Genomic DNA, 18,998 nt, shown 5'->3' with positions numbered 1-18,998 from the left:
TGTTCCAGAAGTGTCAAGTTTTCAAGATGATATTGTTCCAGAAGTGTCAAGTTTTCAAGATGATATTGTTCCAGAAGTGTTACGTTTTCAAGATGATATTGTTCCAGAAGTGTTACGTTTTCAAGATGATATTGTTCCAGAAGTGTCAAGTTTTCAAGATGATATTGTTCCAGAAGTGTTAAGTTTTCAAGATGATATTGTTCCAGAAGTGTTAAGTTTTCAAGATGATATTGTTCCAGAAGTGTTAAGTTTTCAAGATGATATTGTTCCAGAAGTGTTACGTTTTCAAGATGATATTGTTCCAGAAGTGTTAAGTTTTCAAGATGATATTGTTCCAGAAGTGTCAAGTTTTCAAGATGATATTGTTCCAGAAGTGTTAAGTTTTCAAGATGATATTGTTCCAGAAGTGTCAAGTTTTCAAGATGATATTGTTCCAGAAGTGTTACGTTTTCAAGATGATATTGTTCCAGAAGTGTCAAGTTTTCAAGATGATATTGTTCCAGAAGTGTTAAGTTTTCAAGATGATATTGTTCCAGAAGTGTTAAGTTTTCAAGATGATATTGTTCCAGAAGTGTTAAGTTTTCAAGATGATATTGTTCCAGAAGTGTTAAGTTTTCAAGATAATATTGTTCCAGAAGTGTTAAGTTTTCAAGATGATATTGTTCCAGAAGTGTCAAGTTTTCAAGATGATATTGTTCCAGAAGTGTTTAGTTTTCAAGATGATATTGTTCCAGAAGTGTTACGTTTTCAAGATGATATTGTTCCAGAAGTGTCAAGTTTTCAAGATGATATTGTTCCAGAAGTGTTAAGTTTTCAAGATGATATTGTTCCAGAAGTGTTAAGTTTTCAAGATGATATTGTTCCAGAAGTGTTAAGTTTTCAAGATGATATTGTTCCAGAAGTGTTACGTTTTCAAGATGATATTGTTCCAGAAGTGTCAAGTTTTCAAGATGATATTGTTCCAGAAGTGTTAAGTTTTCAACATGATATTGTTCCATCTAATACGAGCTTGTTTGTTTGTGTCATCCTGGGTATACAGAAGTTTCTTTATAATGATTGGATAGTTTGATTTAATACAAGGTGCAACGACTTAGTTTAGTTACACATGAATCGCTTAGCAACTCAAAACTGGCTAACCACATACACTTTCTAGAACTCATAAAAAAATCTTACAATTGATAAAAAACATTAACCTCAATGTAAGCGTGTAATTCTAGTTTCTTTCTAGATAAGATACTGAAAAAAAAAAAGGTATAAATAATCCATTAAACAGTTTAGGTAAAACGCGGTTACACTTAAATTATTTATCAGCCAAAATAATCCACTAAGTCAGTGATTATTGAAACCTATCACTTATTTACTGCAGTGAGGAATGAGCTGCTTTAAATTACTAGGTCAGTGTTTTTTGTAATGGTTGTGACTCGGAATGTTACAACATGATATGTTATATCAAAATACAGATTTTTACGTATTGCACTCCGTTTGGATTGATGCGTAATGGAAGAGGACCTCCTAAAAATGATAAATATCCAAGTAATAATGATATATGTATGTGTATCTACTCAGGTTACACAGAGCATATGAGGTCTTGAAGTATGGTTGCGCTGCAGATGGTCTTGCCGATATGACAGGCGGGATTACAGAAACCATTGACGTCAGACATGATTCAACTGCTTGTGGACGAATCCTTTCCAGCCTCTTAAGTATGACATCCTTATTAACCGCCGTGGTACATCAAGATACTCAGGTATTCAGCTTTACCCATACATTGTTGTAGGTAATATTTTATTACGAAAATAACTTGCTTATTGTTTGAAAAAATCACTTCGCATGGTTAATTAAGTTTTCTCTGTTTCTTTGTTATACGCTTCCTTGGTAAGAATTAGAGTTTAAAGTAGTCCTAATAAATATAATAGATTTGTCTGGGTAGTTTACTTAATCCATTTCGATGAATTGGAAATGTATATAAAACAGAAATTGAAAGGTCACATGTTGATATCTTTGAAAATTGAGTTCTACACTTTGAAAATAGGTATAGTGATAATCTATTTAAATAAACATGGTAATCCTCACGTCGTCGGAAAACTACTTTATATTACAGTGAGTAATTCTTCAGGAACGTGTAAGATTGTTTAAATACTTCCAAGAGGAAAAAAGTGAGTTTAAGAACATGAAATATTAGGTCGTTAAACATCTAACCTGAGAGCTCTTCAAACTAAATAACTGTCATGAAATAAAACATTCGACTGTTTATTATTTCCTTTACTTCTCAACTGGTTGACATTAAAAATATATATATTTACTGTATAAAGTAATGGTTCATCACATTTCTTAGGCCTGAGGTGTGTTAGGAATTTCATGTCCGCAGACGTTTTTCCATTTTTTCACATTCTTCCTTACTCTTATATTAATAATTTCGAATAAGAAATGTATAAAAGTAAAATTTAAAATCTATCTTTTGTCTACGACAAGAAATTATCAAGAAATTTACATATTTTGTAAGCTGTACGTTTGTCTACCACAATCAACTGTCTGGGAAGAGTTTCAGTAACCTACCTTCTAAGATGTACGTTTGTCTACCACAATCAACTGTCTGGGAAGAGTTTCCGTAACCTACCTTCTAAGATGTACATTTGTCTACCACAATCAACTGTCTGGGAAGAGTTTCAGTAATCTACCTTCTAAGATGTACATTTGTCTACCACAATCAACTGTCTGGGAAGAGTTTCCGTAACCTACCTTCTAAGACGTACATTTGTCTTCCACAAACAACTGTTTGGGAAGAGTTTAAATAACCTACCTTCAAAGACGTACACTTGTCTTCCACAATCAACTGTCTGGGAAGAGTTTCAATAACCTACCTTCTCAGATGTACATTTGTCTACTACAATCAACTGTCTGGAAAGACTTTCAGTGACATATCGTGCCTTTGTCTATGTCAAAATAATAGCAGAAGTATTTAGTAAGTACGTTGAATAACATGTGTGTTTTGTTGTTATTGGACTAAGGATTCTTCTGCTGTCATTTGTTGATGGTAAATTTTGAAAAATAAATGAACAGCGCTCAATTCACAAGTTTTCCAAATATTGAATATAAATGGAACTAGTTAACGTATCTAAAATAAATTATTTACATTACAGCTAACCTTAGGCATATCATAAACACTATATATATTTCTGTTCTTCTTGTCCAAAGTCCACACAGACCTATTCAATCGTTTCAGAATTTTATTTGACAAGTCAAATTATCCAAGCGTACTTCACTTACGCTTCGTCGAGTTACCACTATTGTGTCTTATACTTTTAAAATTCGTCAACGTGATATATATAGACATTTCTGCCAAAGGTCAAATATTGGACTCTATGATAACTTGAGGTTACACTGACCCCTAAAACTGGGCAAATTTACATACTGAGGAAACACTGTTAAATGGTAAGTGCTCACGGTTGCTAAAAATTTGCTAACATGTAAACGAAGAAAAACTTTGAAGATAATTTTCTCAAAAACGTAGTTTTCACTGAGGTCACTAATTTATTAGCATAATAATTTCACCATTAAAGCCAATATCAACATGAAAAGAGGCATAGTTTTGTAGCGTGATTTTTTTTTCAATTGAGCTTTTTTAATCAGTTGTCTTGTTATGAATTTAATTACTAATAACCATTTAAAGCATTGATTTAAATTGATTGCACACAATTCGTCAACCTTTTAATTTAAGCCATGAGAAAGTTCACAAAGTAAAGTTATGGTGTTTACCAATAAACAAACAAACTGTTTTTACCAAACGTAAGTTATGTCAATCTCAAAACATGTCAAACCATTTCTACTACCACTACCGACAAGACCTGGATAAATAGATAATTCACAGCGCTTGGAGAAGTACTGTCGCGTAAAATATATTTTAACAAGAAATAAGTAAGGTTTTAGAAACATTATCATTCTGGGTGTTAGCATTTTATATCTAATTATAGCTAAATAAACTGTTAAAATATGTATATAAAAATGAAAATACCAGTTGAATGTATTTGCATTGTCTTATTCTGTGTACTTTTCTTTGGATCTTTTCATTTGTCTATTAGAAAAACAACTTGAAATCGGGATTCTACAAGCTTGAAAGTTAAAGTATTTCTAGATAATGTATAACCTAAACATTCACAAGTAAGTGCACGATATCTCAAATAACCATGTGATTGTAAGATCATCTCGCAAAAAACGTCTAATCTTTATCCTCTATCTGTGCTTATAAAATCTTCTCTATAGTAATCATTTCCAGCACGTAATGTTAACTGCTGTAAAAAAAAATCTTTTTTTAAGTATCGATAACTTAATTTCGATTACTTGCATAACAAAAGACGAGAAATAGTTCGATGTTATCTGTTTTACAGAGCCTCAATCAACCAGAGAAACTAGCAAATGGCATTCTACTGACCACAAATTACCGGGTGATGTGCTTTGAAAAGGTATGTTCATTCGTTCGTGTCATTATTTCTCTGATTTTCTCTTTGTTTTAGGAGATTAGAATTTCCTGAATAACTTACGGTTAATGATAGCAACAAATGATTTTTTCTTTTAAGAAGACAACAATGGGTTAATTTGTATTTTCCATACGTCATAAGTTACATATTTTAAACTTTGTACGATAAAAGACCTAGGTAAAAAGTACAATGTACCAAGTAATTATCCAGCATCATCATTTATATTTATTTTTGTCATTGCTATCATCAATAATTTCATCACCTTCTTTATCATCTTTTTGCTACTGCAATCATTAGCTTTAGGTTTATTACTGATAAGTATCTTAGAAACGCAAATGCTGGGAAGTGGAAAAATATAGTAGCTGTCTTTGAGTATACCCTACAATTAGTTCAGGCAATGCTTACAGTAATTTTCATTTAATTGGCTCTTCCCCAAACCTCATTAAATATGTCTGACATACAGACTGGTTCATACGTCTCTGATGTTCTCAAGACATGATCACAACGGCATTGTTTTACACAAACTGGGAATTTTACTTTATTTATGAATACAAGTCCTGAACAAAAACATTGTGTTGGTTGATGCAAGTTTCTGAAGAGTCCTCGCCCTCTATAGGTCAACAAAGAGTAGAACCTGGAATCCAAGCAGGCAGACAGCCAGTTTAAGCTTCTGTTTAAGCACCTTTCAAGTTATTCTTCTACTTTCTAGCGAAAAAACAAAAAACAAAACAGAAACACGTTTAGTATTAGAGTAATACTTAGAACATATACCAAAGTTTTTCTTAGCATAAACAATTTTGTCAACGTAGAAGATACATGGTAAGGAAACATGAAACCTGTTAAACTGCATTGTGTAAGTTGCACTATGTTGCCTGTAAAAAAAAGTTTTCAGACAAGAGCATACGTAAGATAGATTACAGTTCTCTCATTGGTTAACGTCTCTCTTAGTGGCGCTTTTTCTCTAACTTCAATAAACTCATCTGACCAGCTAATCTGAACAATGAACAATGCTTTTTAAATTTAGTTATTATATAATAAAATTTATAATTTTATACAATATTTTCTAATTTTCTAATTATTGTTTAACATAAAACATAATCTCCTTTACTGAATACAAAATGTCATACAATTCAGGAAATGTCAAACATTCAGTAGCAGTTTTTGACGTGTTCTTACTTGTATACAATTTTGTTACTTGGTTAAATTTGAGAAGCGATATTGTTATAATACGTGTCCTCAAGAATATCAGAAGAGACTTTAAAATATCCTTAAAGCTTGGTAATGACTGTATATATACCACTTTTAATGATGTAGCAAGTCGAAACAGTTAACGGAGAACACGTTCAGTTAATTCGACTGAGAAACCCACTTGGTGCCACATCGGAATACGTTGGAACCTGGTCTCGAGAGTAAGTACTGAAAACCGTCATCTATTATTACCAGACGATTTGTGTATGTGGCGCTACAAAATTTCTTAAGAACGTTTGTTTGTTTTTTGAATTTCGCGCAAAGCTACACGAGGGCCATCTGCGCTAGCCGTCCTTAATTCAGCAGTGTAAGACTAGAAGGAAGGTAGCTAGTCATCACCACTCACCACCAACTCTTGGGCTACTCTTTTACCAACGAATAATGGGATTGAATGCAACATTATAACACCCCCACGGCTGTAAGGACGAGCATGTTTGGTGCGACGGGGATTCAAACCCGCGACCCTCAGATTACGAGTCGAACGCCTTAACCCACCTGGCCACGCCGGGCCTTTTAAGAACGAAACAGTGGGATCTTCAAACGAATTAAATAACGACTCGAAACATTCTTAGGTTAGTTTGTACCAGATTTTAAAACTGTGTGTGTGTTTTCTTGTACTAAAGCCACATCGGGCTCTCTGCTGTATCCACCGAGGGGAATCGAACCCTGATTTCAGCGGGGGGCTTTTAAAAGGGCCAACTTAGTTCTCACTATTTAAATATTTGTTTATTTCTTGCTCCGAATTTAAATGAATAAATAGGAGGTTATAGGTTGTTAATTATTTTGGAAATTTTAGCAAGAATTGTATATATTTTGAACAGTATAAAAAATCTGATAATATTAAAAGAAACAAACATGAAGTTTATGACAGACTTGGGATTAGAAAAACTAACAGTTAGCTTTATTGATTGTTTTACTTGAGAATATGAAATAGTAAATGTTATTAATAATATCCATTTGGAATACATATTTAGGCAACAAATATGTACTTATTAGTGGACAGTTTGTTATAAATAGTATTACACTGTAAAAAGTAAGAATTGAAAAACCGATGTCCACCTTTATATCAGTTTACCCGGCATGGCCAGGTGGATAAGGCACTCGACTCGTAATCGGAGGGTCGCTGATTCGAATCCCAATCGCACCAAAAATGCTCGCCCTTTCAGCCATGGGGGCATTGTAATGTGATGGTCAATCACACTTTTCATTGGTAAAAGAGTAGCCCAACAGATGGCAATGTGTGGTGAAGACTAGCTGCCTTCCCTCTAGTCTTACACTGCCAAAAGAGGGACGGCTAGCGCAGGTAGCCCTCGTGTAGCTGTGCGCGAAATTCAAACCAAACCAAACTATATCAATTATCGTTGAACGAAACAATCGGAAAAATAACGATTAATACTTCGATAATTGTTATGTTGTAAACAGTTAATAGTAACTTTCATTTATGAAAGAAAATGGATGTTTTCTTTTTAAGTAAAGGACTCATTCTGCGTGACTGATTATGTAAGTTAGCTGTACTGGGTGTGTATTCTGTTCATTTAGATTGTTCCTTACTAATCAAAAGATTTCTCTTCAACAAAGAACCTTCAACTTATTTGTTACTTCTTATATACTTAAGAATGGACAACGACCTGGTTTAAAGGCTGTTTGATAACGTTTTATTCTCTTACAATTATCTCTATAGCATGAAGGAAAGGTCAAAGTGTTTATAATTTAATTGCTGATTACAGTTCAAGCTGAATATAAAACTCCTTATAAAGATCCTTATTGTTTCGTATAGATAAGAAAACGTAACAATAATTATCAGTTAATATTTTCCAGGGCACATTTTATAATTGATTAAAAATAATGTTGATTGTATTGTTCGTTTATATATATGTATATAGTACCCCAAAAAACGTCATGTTTTATAAAACAAAAGTACGACCTCTTTGTGATTTCATTCCGTTATTTGAGAACCTAATTTGATCAAAAATATATGAGGAATTGATATAAATAAGCATATTTAGTGCTGATCTACAGTGACGACGAGACCAGTTCATCCTCTGTTAGTTTATCTTGTAACTCTTAATTACTTGTATGCTGTATTGGAAATAGCTCTGTTAATAGTGAATCAAATAGGTATAAAATGCAAATAGCACGGTACTGCTACTGTTGTACTTTATTTAGCAAGCTGCACGAAAATACAATAACATCTTGGTGTCATATCTGTCTTATGCATATAAAAGTATAAACAATCATATTATTCGCATCAATAATGTGATAAATGTTCATATAGCTCTCATGACACAAATACTCTATGAAAGCGTTAGAAATTAAGGTTTTGAGTTGGTGAAAAGTAATTCCTACAACAGCATGAAGCAATATTTCACGTTTCAGTAATAGCGCTATGGAAACTCTGAAAAGCTGTTTTGATAACAGAAACAATCGAGATAGAAAACCCAAAGTGCAAAAAAGCATGCTTTGTAGTTCAGGGTATGTATACTTTTTAGGTAATAAGACAGTCCAACTGAAATTTTGTGAATGACCTAGCTGTAACTAAGCCCAGATTAAGGCATGAACTTACCAGACTGAAGCTTAGGGTCTCACACTAATTAAGGGGGCCTTAAGCTATGACTAAAAATGTATTACATGTAGAAGATCTGGCTCGAGGGAACCTATATAAGTGGAAAAGCCTAGGGCGAATAAAACCCTTATTCAGGCATTGGTTGTAACTAAATGTTATCTCCAGAGCACTAAGATATACCTTAGCAAGAAGTATCTCACTGACTCTGTAGATGCGCAAAAACCAGTTGCCAGAAGAGATAACTAAACCCAAAGACAGAAATGGATATTGGGCTCCAAAAATTGTATGAAAAAGAAACTGGAGGAGAGTGCTCTTTGCAGATGAACCAACTTTCAATTATTTCACAACAATGAACAATAGTTTGTTTGATGGCAGGGAATAGAACAGTATCATGGTCAACTGTGGAATATGGTGGAGAACACATACAAGTGTGGACTGCATCTCAGCCAATAATTTTGAAACTATACACAAAGTTGATAGCAACATAAAAGTTGAGAAGTGAAGTATGAACCTCACCTATCTTGTCATTACCTTAAAAACGATTTGTTTGGTAGAGGCTCATATACCAGTAAGAAACAAATCAAGCATTGACCAAATACGGTTCAACGATACCTGGAAACAAAGATACCGGTGGAACATTCGCAACTATGAGGTCCAGATACGAATACCAGTAAGATTGTATATAGCGTGTATAAAAATTGAGAGGCTTAAGTAACTAACAAACAATTCGGCTGAATTATGAGGAGTGATACAGTACATTTTGAACGGTATTTCACAAACACATTCTGATGTACCTTGTTTCATGTTGTCATAGGTTTCTTGCTCTGTTTAAATGAATATAAAATATTAGCACACTATACGATTTTTTTAGGTTTTATATTATCTGTAATTTTTATTCTACTAATGAAATACTGACAAAATATTTACAATTAGCAGTTGTTTGTGATTCCCGTATGTAAATACGTAACAGAAACATTTCTAGTTGTGTATCTAACATTACGTTCAACCCTGGTAAGCGGTCTAATTTTCTTATTTCTGATTGGCTTCTTTGTCACTGATCAGTAGTTTAAAACTAAGAACTCTAGCAGATAGATTTAATGCAGACATTTTTATGCGAATTTATATAGATGAATTATTTTGTTAGTTGTTCTCAGTGGGACACCCTAGCACCACACGAAAGGACAAGAATAAAATACAAAAATCTTGCGGAAGGAGAATTCTGGTAAGTTGAAATATTCATGTTTATAAGTTGGAGACGTTATAAAAAACATTCGAACTCAAAACGATTTTTGTGGGTAATCAAGCTGCTTTGATTACAATATTTCGACCTGACATTAGATACCCAAGTGCTAAGAAGATTAAGTTAAAACGTAGACAGATTATTCTTTTATGTAAGCTTAAGACTCTAACTATAAGATTCGTACCAGTTACTTGACAGGAAAATTCTTTTCAAGATTTTTTATTTCTAAAACCTATGATTTCTGTTCCAGTTGTCATTTGTGCTTCTAGTTGTATTGTAGCTTTTGCCGAATAAATGTGAGCTTTGGCATACTCTTTAAATTATTACCTGCTACTGAATCAGATTGTACTTGGAAAATTCCACTTTCATAAGTAACAACGGACAGGTGAAAAATAAAAAAAAATAGGCTTACTATATTTGGGTCTGGAGTTTATAAATACTATAAGTATCTGTATCAAATATAAATAAGTATAGGAAAACTGTACATTGATGGTATGAAAACCAGACACTCGCATGATGATTTCAAAGTATGATACCTTAAATCCACTGGTGATTACACTATGTAACACAAATTTAGTTCTTGATGGTATGTGTTATTTATTAATTGCTTATGCTGTAAAAGTACAGAAAATGGCCATTATTCCTTCAAACTTTGCTTTTGTGACTTGGATAATAACATTTAGAAATTAATCTATTTTCTGTGTAAAAATGGGCAAATTTGCACATTTTCATTTACATAAGGCCTGAATAAAACAACATATGAATCAAGATTTACATGTATTTATACTAAAGTTATAAAAAAATGTTTAGAAGCGAGTAGTTTTTCGAGATTTGCGACTGTAATATAAATCACTTTCACGCGGAGTGAGTACAGTGAACTCAGAGCAGTGTGACACTGGGGCGATGAATGATGGAAGGCTTGTAGTAGATGCATTCTTGCCAGCCCGACGTTTGGAAAGACCCAACATGCAGAAATAGCAATTGCTTGAGTGGTCAGTGGGTTCACTTCAAATTCTTGGAATAGCAAACTTCATGGCTCTCTTTTCCCCTCTGTACCATTTTGAAAAGAGCAAAATAAAATTGTTATTATGAAGAATAAATTTATTTCAGCCACAACTAATGTGTAAGAAGTTCATACAAATAGTTTATATGTGATATTTTTTCTATAATATTGAAAATTTTAAAAATAATAATAAATTAAAAGATACTCAAATTTTATAAAGGTCTAAAATTTGTGTAATATAAAATCTTACTATTCAAGTAAGCAAAAATTGTCCGTCTTACTTTCTAGAGTTTTTTTGTTGTTTTTTGCAGTGCTCGCAGGTAAAATGAGGGACCCAGGGTTTGTATTGATCCCCGACAGGCATGATGAAATATGTCTTGTAGGCTTTACACATTTTAGTAGATGCTGTCACAGAGTACGTTTTCACTCTTGTCTTGATAAATTGGCCACATACATAGCAGAATGCGTCTGGAGAATGTTTGCAGCTTTTTGATGCCATTTCTGATAAAATCAGATAGGTCTATGTGTTCACTTTGGCAGCTAGAACTAAACTGAAGTGGTGAGTGGTGAGCCCCTGTATATATATTACTATGAAAACTTCTAGGGAATTCTCTATCAGCTACTCAGCACTAAATCTACCTGGAATGTTCTGGAAAATGGATAAATTTGAAAATTTCGTTACCCAGGTCACAAAAGCAAAGTTTGAAGAGAAAAATCGATTTTTTCCATTCACTTTAGGCATAAGCAATTGGGAAATAACACATTCTGCCCATGAACAAGAAAAAATAAAAAAATTGTTACATAGTGTTATTTTACGTAATAGCATTATTTGATATTTAGATAATATTTTTGGACGATTCTCATCATTAGTTTTCTAATATGTATTCCAGTTAAAATCACGTGTTAGCTACGTAAAATGAATCATGATATAAAACAAAAACTATAAATGATTTTTATTTTCAAGAACCTGAGTAGTGATAAAAAAAATGTCGTTACACTTATAACTTACTAAGCAATCTGCCTCCAAAGAACCTCAGACACGTTTTGTAGCCTCCAGCTGGATCTCACTATACAGTCGTAACGTTTGTCAAACTAACTTGGATGGTGAAAGCTGTGACAAATTTGCTAAAAATAAATGTGACGCTAAGACGTTAGTGAAATAACATGAAAAATAAAAGACATATGTGTATATATAGTGAAAACAATATGGAAATTCAATTTCACTGATAACTCTAGACTGCAAACAAAGTAATAATGTCAAAAATTAACAATCCTATTATAGTGCTACCATACACCACCAACCTTGGTCAGAGGGCCTTCTAGCTACGATTAAAACACATATTTACCAGAGTAACACCAACCTTAGTCAGAGGGCCTTCTAGCTACGATTAAAACACATATTTACCAGAGTAACACCAACCTTGGTCAGAAGGCCTTCTAGCTACGATTAAAACACATATTTACCAGATTAACACCAACCTTAGTCAGAAGGCCTTCTAGCTACGATTAAAACACATATTTACCAGATTAACACCAACCTTAGTCAGAGGGTCTTCTAGTTACGATTGCAGCACATATTTACAAGAGTAACACCAACCTTGGTCAGAAGGCCTTCTAGCTACGATTAAAACACATATTTACCAGATTAACACCAACCTTAGTCAAAGGGTCTTCTAGTTACGATTGCAGCACATATTTACAAGAGTAACACCAACCTTGGTCAGAAGGCCTTCTAGCTACGATTAAAACACATATTTACCAGAGTAACACCAACCTTGGTCAGAAGGCCTTCTAGCTACGATTAAAACACATATTTACCAGAGTAACACCAACCTTAGTCAGAAGGCCTTCTAGCTACGATTAAAACACATATTTACCAGATTAACACCAACCTTAGTCAGAGGGTCTTCTAGTTACGATTGCAGCACATATTTACAAGAGTAACACCAACCTTGGTCAGAAGGCCTTCTAGCTACGATTAAAACACATATTTACCAGATTAACACCAACCTTAGTCAGAGGGTCTTCTAGTTACGATTGCAGCACATATTTACAAGAGTAACACCAACCTTGGTCAGAAGGCCTTCTAGCTACGATTAAAACACATATTTACCAGAGTAACACCAACCTTGGTCAGAGGGCCTTCTAGCTACGATTAAAACACATATTTACCAGAGTAACACCAACCTTGGTCAGAGGGCCTTCTAGCTACGATTAAAACATAATATTTACTAGAGTAACACCAACCTTGGTCAGAGGGCCTTTTAGCTGCGATTACAACACATATTTACCAGATTAACACCAACCCAAAAGCAAAAAGTTGGCCCAAAGCAAAATTCCACAAGTATGACCTTTGGAGCGAATGTGTTAATGTGTGAATCTTTGAGATTTGGCAAACACGAGCCAGTTAGTGTAAACAATGGAATATGCTATAATTATTATTGTTTCTAAAAGACTGGCCAGTTAAATGTATAGCATAGCTTTTGTTGCGATTTGAATGAATATTTAGAGGTTTAGCAGATTATAAGTTATAAATGTCAAATCATCGTCTCTCTCGTAAATGTTTTGTAAGTTTTGAGCAAAAATACACATGTAACTGACTGTATGTAAATACACATGTAACTGACTGTATGTAAATACACATGTAACTGACTGTATGTAAATACACATGTAACTGACTGTATGTAAATACACAATACAGCGTAAATTTATTTAAAATAAGCCTAAGTTCCTTTGTTACAAAACACAAGTTTTTTTTTCACCTAAACATGTTTGATTGAAGATAACATGTAAAAGTGCCTAAACTTGTTTCCATGTAAACTTATTTTCCTTAGAACTAGATCAAAACGTATTATTAGTAGTTGTGGGTTAACGTTAAATTGAAAATAAAACATTTTTAATTACCGAATATTTTATACTTTGTGTTTAAATGAAAACATTCGTTTCGTGATACATGACATCCTATTTAAAATCATACGTAGGATGGCATATCAAGATTTTGTTAAGACGTTCACCACACTGGAAGTTGTCCACTTGGATGGAGATACCAGTTGGGACGAGCCCACATTACGAGGCAAAACACCCTGGCTTATGAAACTCTGGCACGGAAGGTGGCAACGTGGAGCATCTGCAGGAGGTTGTAGGAATAACACAGGTAAAGATGTACACATAAAAAATTAAAAGTGTATTCATCGACTCTGAAACTAGGTAAACTTATTTTTTATATTACGAAGTACCTAAGTACTTAGAATTCATTAAAGATCGGGCAAGGTTTGAAATGAAATATTAATCTTTTCTTATGGTAAACATTATCAGATCACTACAAATGTTGTTAAACGTTTAATGGCTTTTTCTACTTTAAGACTAAGTTAACTTATAATATAATGAATAAGTGATTCTCAAACTGTCTTAAAACTCTGCAAATTAATATAATAAATAAACACCATAGAAATGTCATTTAATGAATTCCACACCATAGAATACTCCCATCGTTAACAGAGGTTCTTGAAAATCAGTTTTTCTTCTTTGCCTCTATTATTTTTGAGGCTCATTTTATATTTTTGGTAAATATTTATGGTTAAACAGAAAATCAGTTAGTGGTTTTTATCATTATTAGTGGCTGTAATATGAAAGATATTATTTTTGACGATTATGAATTATCTTTGAAAATCAATTCGAGCTTCTTGAAAGCGTTGTTGGTCTTCGCTGCGAGTTAATCACTTTTTAAAAAAAATCATTATTTTAGTCCTAGCACTTAGTTAAACGATAGTAGTTCTTGAAATAACCATTATCAGTCCTAGCTACTAATTAGTAGTTTTTAAGATATTTGTTATTCCTGTCTACTGGTAAGTAACTAGATACCTTTGAAAAAAATTATTAAATTCTGGCCATTGTTTGTGGTCGTCTTTGAAAATCAAATAGTAGTCATGGAAAAACGTTGTTCTGAAATACTGGTTTATATTAACACTAAAATATATTTAGGATTTATTTTTATTTTATTACTGCTACGTTTTACAGGCAAACAGATTAATTTTGGTTAGTGTTAATCTTGAAACGTTTGACTAAAATAAACTTTTTTGTTAACATTACTCTGAATTGGCCAGTCAAAATTGCTGTTATTTAAAAATATATAATTTGTATGTCTAAATAATTACAGCTGTATATACAGAGAAGTGAGTACGTTATATTTAAAATACTTTGAATACGTAAATCAGCAAGTCAGCATAATCACAACCACTATCAAGTCGCGGTTGGACAGGAAGTATCAGAACTACATTATGACATCGTTTGACGATACTTCGGTACTATAATGACATCGAAAATTAATTACTGTAACAGCTTTCCAACGTAAAATAGTTTATTAATATATCTTAAATATATGTTCAAATAGAAGGTTTAGAACTTCCGAGACATGAGTATCTCTATACTTATTTGCATTGGAAAACAAAGAAACTTGTCAGCTTACGCAAAAGGACCACCCAAAAAGAGGCTTGCAACAAGTCCTATGCTATTCCATAAGAAGACGCACTGATCAAGTTACTTGTGGAATTCTGTGCGATCTGGCTATTTAAACGAACGTTGATGAACAGTCACCTTACAACACTAGCTAGATTATGAAAAGCAAGCAGGGATTTTATAATGGAAACTAAATTGCTTGGGTTTTGTCAAAATACGGTGTCATCAAATACAAACGCTTGAATGTGGTGACATGGTGAGGCTTCAAAATTTATGTTAATCAAGTTACATACTGTCTGTATCAAATATTTGTGAGTGCTCGCATTGCATTATACTATTTTAGAAATATTGATAGAAAATAGTATAATGTATTAAATACAGGGACACCATTACATGTTTCATGCTATAATTTTTAAAATAAAATGTACTATTTTTATACGTATTATTTTATCAGGTTTAAGGCCTAATGTGGTATCGTAGCAACTCAAAGTTGCTATGTGTATGACTCTTACTTACTGAAGATCCTTTTAGGTTACAAGGTCTCACATATAATTATATCTGTTGATTTTGTGCATATGGCTTTATTTAAGCTTCCTGTAACTCTAACAGGTTATAGAGCTTTAGCTACTGTTTATGTTTTTACGAAAGTAATTCTAAAGAGACTCGTTGCGAAAGTATTATCTTTAACCAGTTAATTCGATTCCAGAGAAGAAAAAAATTAAATGAGAGATAAATAATATTACTACCTGCAACAATATAGTGCGATGTTCTATAAACAGGTGTTTAATCAAGTCTTTATATCTGTTTATAGATACGTTCCACATAAATCCACAGCTCAGACTTATACTATCAAACAACCACCAAGAAGTGATAATTTCGTTAACACAGCATTCTGCTCTGAATTCGAAAATAATAGGCTTTACTATTTACGGCGTAAGTATATATATGTGTGTGTGTGTGTGTATTTGATTGTATTATTTTCAAAACGGGAAAATCTAATCATAAAGATAAAATAATATTACATTCATGTCTACTTCAGTAAAGATTCTTAATGTCAGAAAAACATATAGGTTCCAAAAATCTTAATATAGAACAATAAAAAAAACTCTATGACCTGAGACCTTTCGAAAGATGAACCTTTCTTCATCACGAGCAAACTGAGAGTGGTGGTTTGACTGAATGAGTGATATATGAAGGGAGTTTAGTAACCTCATGATGATCGCCTGGTCTTCCAGGAAGTGTATTTGAGCACTTTTCAATGTACCGTTGAAGGTGTATTTGATTTCTGGCTATTTTGCACCAGAAATGAGACCATAATGCAGAACGTATTAGAAACAGTCAAGAAAAAAATAACTTAATTGTTATTAAAGTAAATAGAAGGTGACAAATGGAGACTTACTGAAAAACAAATGTTAAGCAGATAAACTTCTAAACACAGACATGAAAATGTATTGTGAATAAATTGTATGTATTAGAAAGATCAGGATTTAACACTGTGTGTGTTTTTCTTATACCAAAACCACATCGGGCTATCTGCTCGGCCCACCGAGGGGAATCGAACCCCTGATTTTAGCGTTGTAAATCCGGAGACATACCGCTGTACTAGCGGGGGGCAATTTAACACTGCAAGTTCACAATGCGTGAAAAAATATATTTATTTTTTTGGTGATAATAGAAAACTTATGGTTATTAAACGTAAGAGTCGATAGGGTATGTCCTACATATTGTACCTATTGGTGACTACATTTTTTTACATTGTATAAAATTAATGAGATTCTGGGTTCTATAAGTGATTTTTGTTTTGAAATGTTAACATTACTATGGTTCTGCTTGTCAGGAGAAAACAGAGTAATTTTTACGAGCTTACGTATTTGACTACGAACTATATTACGTAGATGACAACCACTTTCTGGTGGGGTGTAATTCGTTTTTACATAAACAAAGATATCTTTTAGACTTCTGCTTTTCCGGAAGAAGCCAACGGGAACTTTGGGAAATATTTAAAGCAATAATTTAGTTGTAGATGCATGGACAGCAGAAGCTGGTATGGCTGGTAGGGTTAAAGCTCTATCCCATTTTAGGGTAGTGATCACATGACCTAAAATCCTTATTGATCAACAGAGTAGGAAATCTTCTCACATTTATAACAGCTATATATACATACACAATCTCCGGGATTCGTATACCTTCATGGCTCTACCAACTAAATATACATTTTTACGAAGCTGGGATAATTAAAATGTTTTGTTTAGATTGTTCCAAACGTTTCTTAGTTTAATGTGGTAGGTTATAATAATAGTATTTCTATTTGAAACTTTTAACTCTGTTTCTGTCTTTCAGGTGAGTGTTGTTAGTTTCTTTTTGTCTGCCTGTTAATTTCCATATCTTTATATCCTCTTTGTAACATGGTTTGTTTTAGGTCCTTGATGTGTTTTCTGTAGTTTATTTCATCTAAACAAATATTTTTTTATTCTAAGAGTTTACTGTAGATAATGTTCCGTTAGGTGTAAGCGGGGTGACAGCTTATATAGAGACTACTATGATCTATCTGTAATTATATTGTACAAGCCGGTGTATAACATTCTGGTCATTAACAGCACAGTGACGTCGAGATCGTTAATTTAGGTAGGATAGTAATTAAAGACAAATTTATTTTGTTTTTGCAAAAATCGTTTGCATATGAGATAAATTGTATAAGTGATTCAAAACCAGCTTCCCAAATGAAAAATATGATCTTTGTAACTTTTCCACGTACGAGGTTTTACCGGGCTTATTTGTAAAAGTTGGCTTTCAAGATAACCTGTAAAAATATTGGCATAATTGGGAACCATTTTGGTACGCACTGCTGTACCGTTAACCAGAAGGTACTATTAGTTATTAAATTAGAAGGTGTTCAGAGTAAAGAAAAGCCTGATAAGAGTAATTACTGTTTGAGATTCTGATGTGCTAAAAAGGGTTAAAGTAAACTTTAGAATTTCTAGTTCTTCAGCACGTGAACTGCTAGTGTAAAGGAAAGAAACATCCATTGTGCAAATGCTGTTATGTGGTAACTGTTTATTGGTTTTAATATATTCTACTATATCACGAAAGTGAGTAATATCCTTTATGTAAGAAGGAATACTACAGAAAATACAGCGGACATCTTTTCAGTATCCATGTTTATATTAGAAATTGTAGATCGTCAGGATTGTTTGTTTATATATTTTCATCAAATATTAAAAGTTTCTTCGTTAATTTTATTGTTTTAGAGAAGTTATTTAAACTTATGCTATCAATATAAAGAGTTTTAGGACCATGCGAGAGTTTTTGTTTTATAGAAATTAGTGTCTTCTAAGTTGACGGGTTATTTCAGCGATGTAGTCATCTTTGTTTAGAATAACAATAGCCTCACCCTTGTCTGCTGATTTTATTACGATAGTGTTGTTCGAATTAAGAACGTTTAGAGTAGTTCTTTCATTTTGGTTAAGAATATTATGACATTGCTTGGAATATCTTAGGAACATTTTCTATTGTTTTAATACAACTCTGTAAATATGTTTGATGGAGATGCCCCGTGAAGACCTATTTGAAGTTTGGACTCTCTTTGTATATCACTCATTTAGTTACATCACCATTACCCGTGAAAAAATGCATCTACCTTTGTATATTACTGATTTAGTTACATCATCATTACCCGTGAAAAGATGCATCTACCTTTGTATACCACTCATTTAGTTACACCATTATTACCCGTGAAAAGATGTGTCTACCTTTGTACATCACTTATTTAGTTACACCGCTGTTACCCGTGAAAAGATGTGTCTGCCTTTCAAAAGCTGTTATTGTTTATTATTAAGCACAATGCTACACAAAAGGCTATCTTTGATCTTTTTCCACAGGTATCGAAACCCTGTTTCTAGCAGTATTAGTCCCCAGACATACCACTGTGGGACTTTTCGAAATCGCTCGAGTTATAGGGTTTTATCGTTTTACTCAGTAAAAGTCATTGTAACGTCTCTAAATGTACTTCAGTGA

At 33.1% G+C, this 18,998-nt stretch overlaps 1 pseudogene across 1 annotated transcript in view; it reads left to right on the top strand.

The window, feature by feature from the left end:
• Positions 1-18,998, top strand: part of LOC143226390 (calpain-C-like) — a 237,466-nt pseudogene that overhangs the window by 196,031 nt on the left and 22,437 nt on the right. The window contains exons 4-9 of the transcript XR_013014584.1: positions 1,567-1,747; positions 4,386-4,460; positions 5,790-5,884; positions 9,431-9,508; positions 13,511-13,683; positions 15,796-15,917. The product of XR_013014584.1 is annotated as a calpain-C-like (transcript). The remainder of the gene's footprint in view (positions 1-1,566; positions 1,748-4,385; positions 4,461-5,789; positions 5,885-9,430; positions 9,509-13,510; positions 13,684-15,795; positions 15,918-18,998) is intronic.

The sequence above is a fragment of the Tachypleus tridentatus genome, chromosome 9 (assembly GCF_004210375.1).
Source record: "Tachypleus tridentatus isolate NWPU-2018 chromosome 9, ASM421037v1, whole genome shotgun sequence".
NCBI classification, from domain to species: Eukaryota; Metazoa; Arthropoda; class Merostomata; order Xiphosura; family Limulidae; genus Tachypleus; species Tachypleus tridentatus.
Note: the sequence above shows the minus strand (reverse complement) of the source record. Positions and strands in the feature narration are given on the sequence as shown.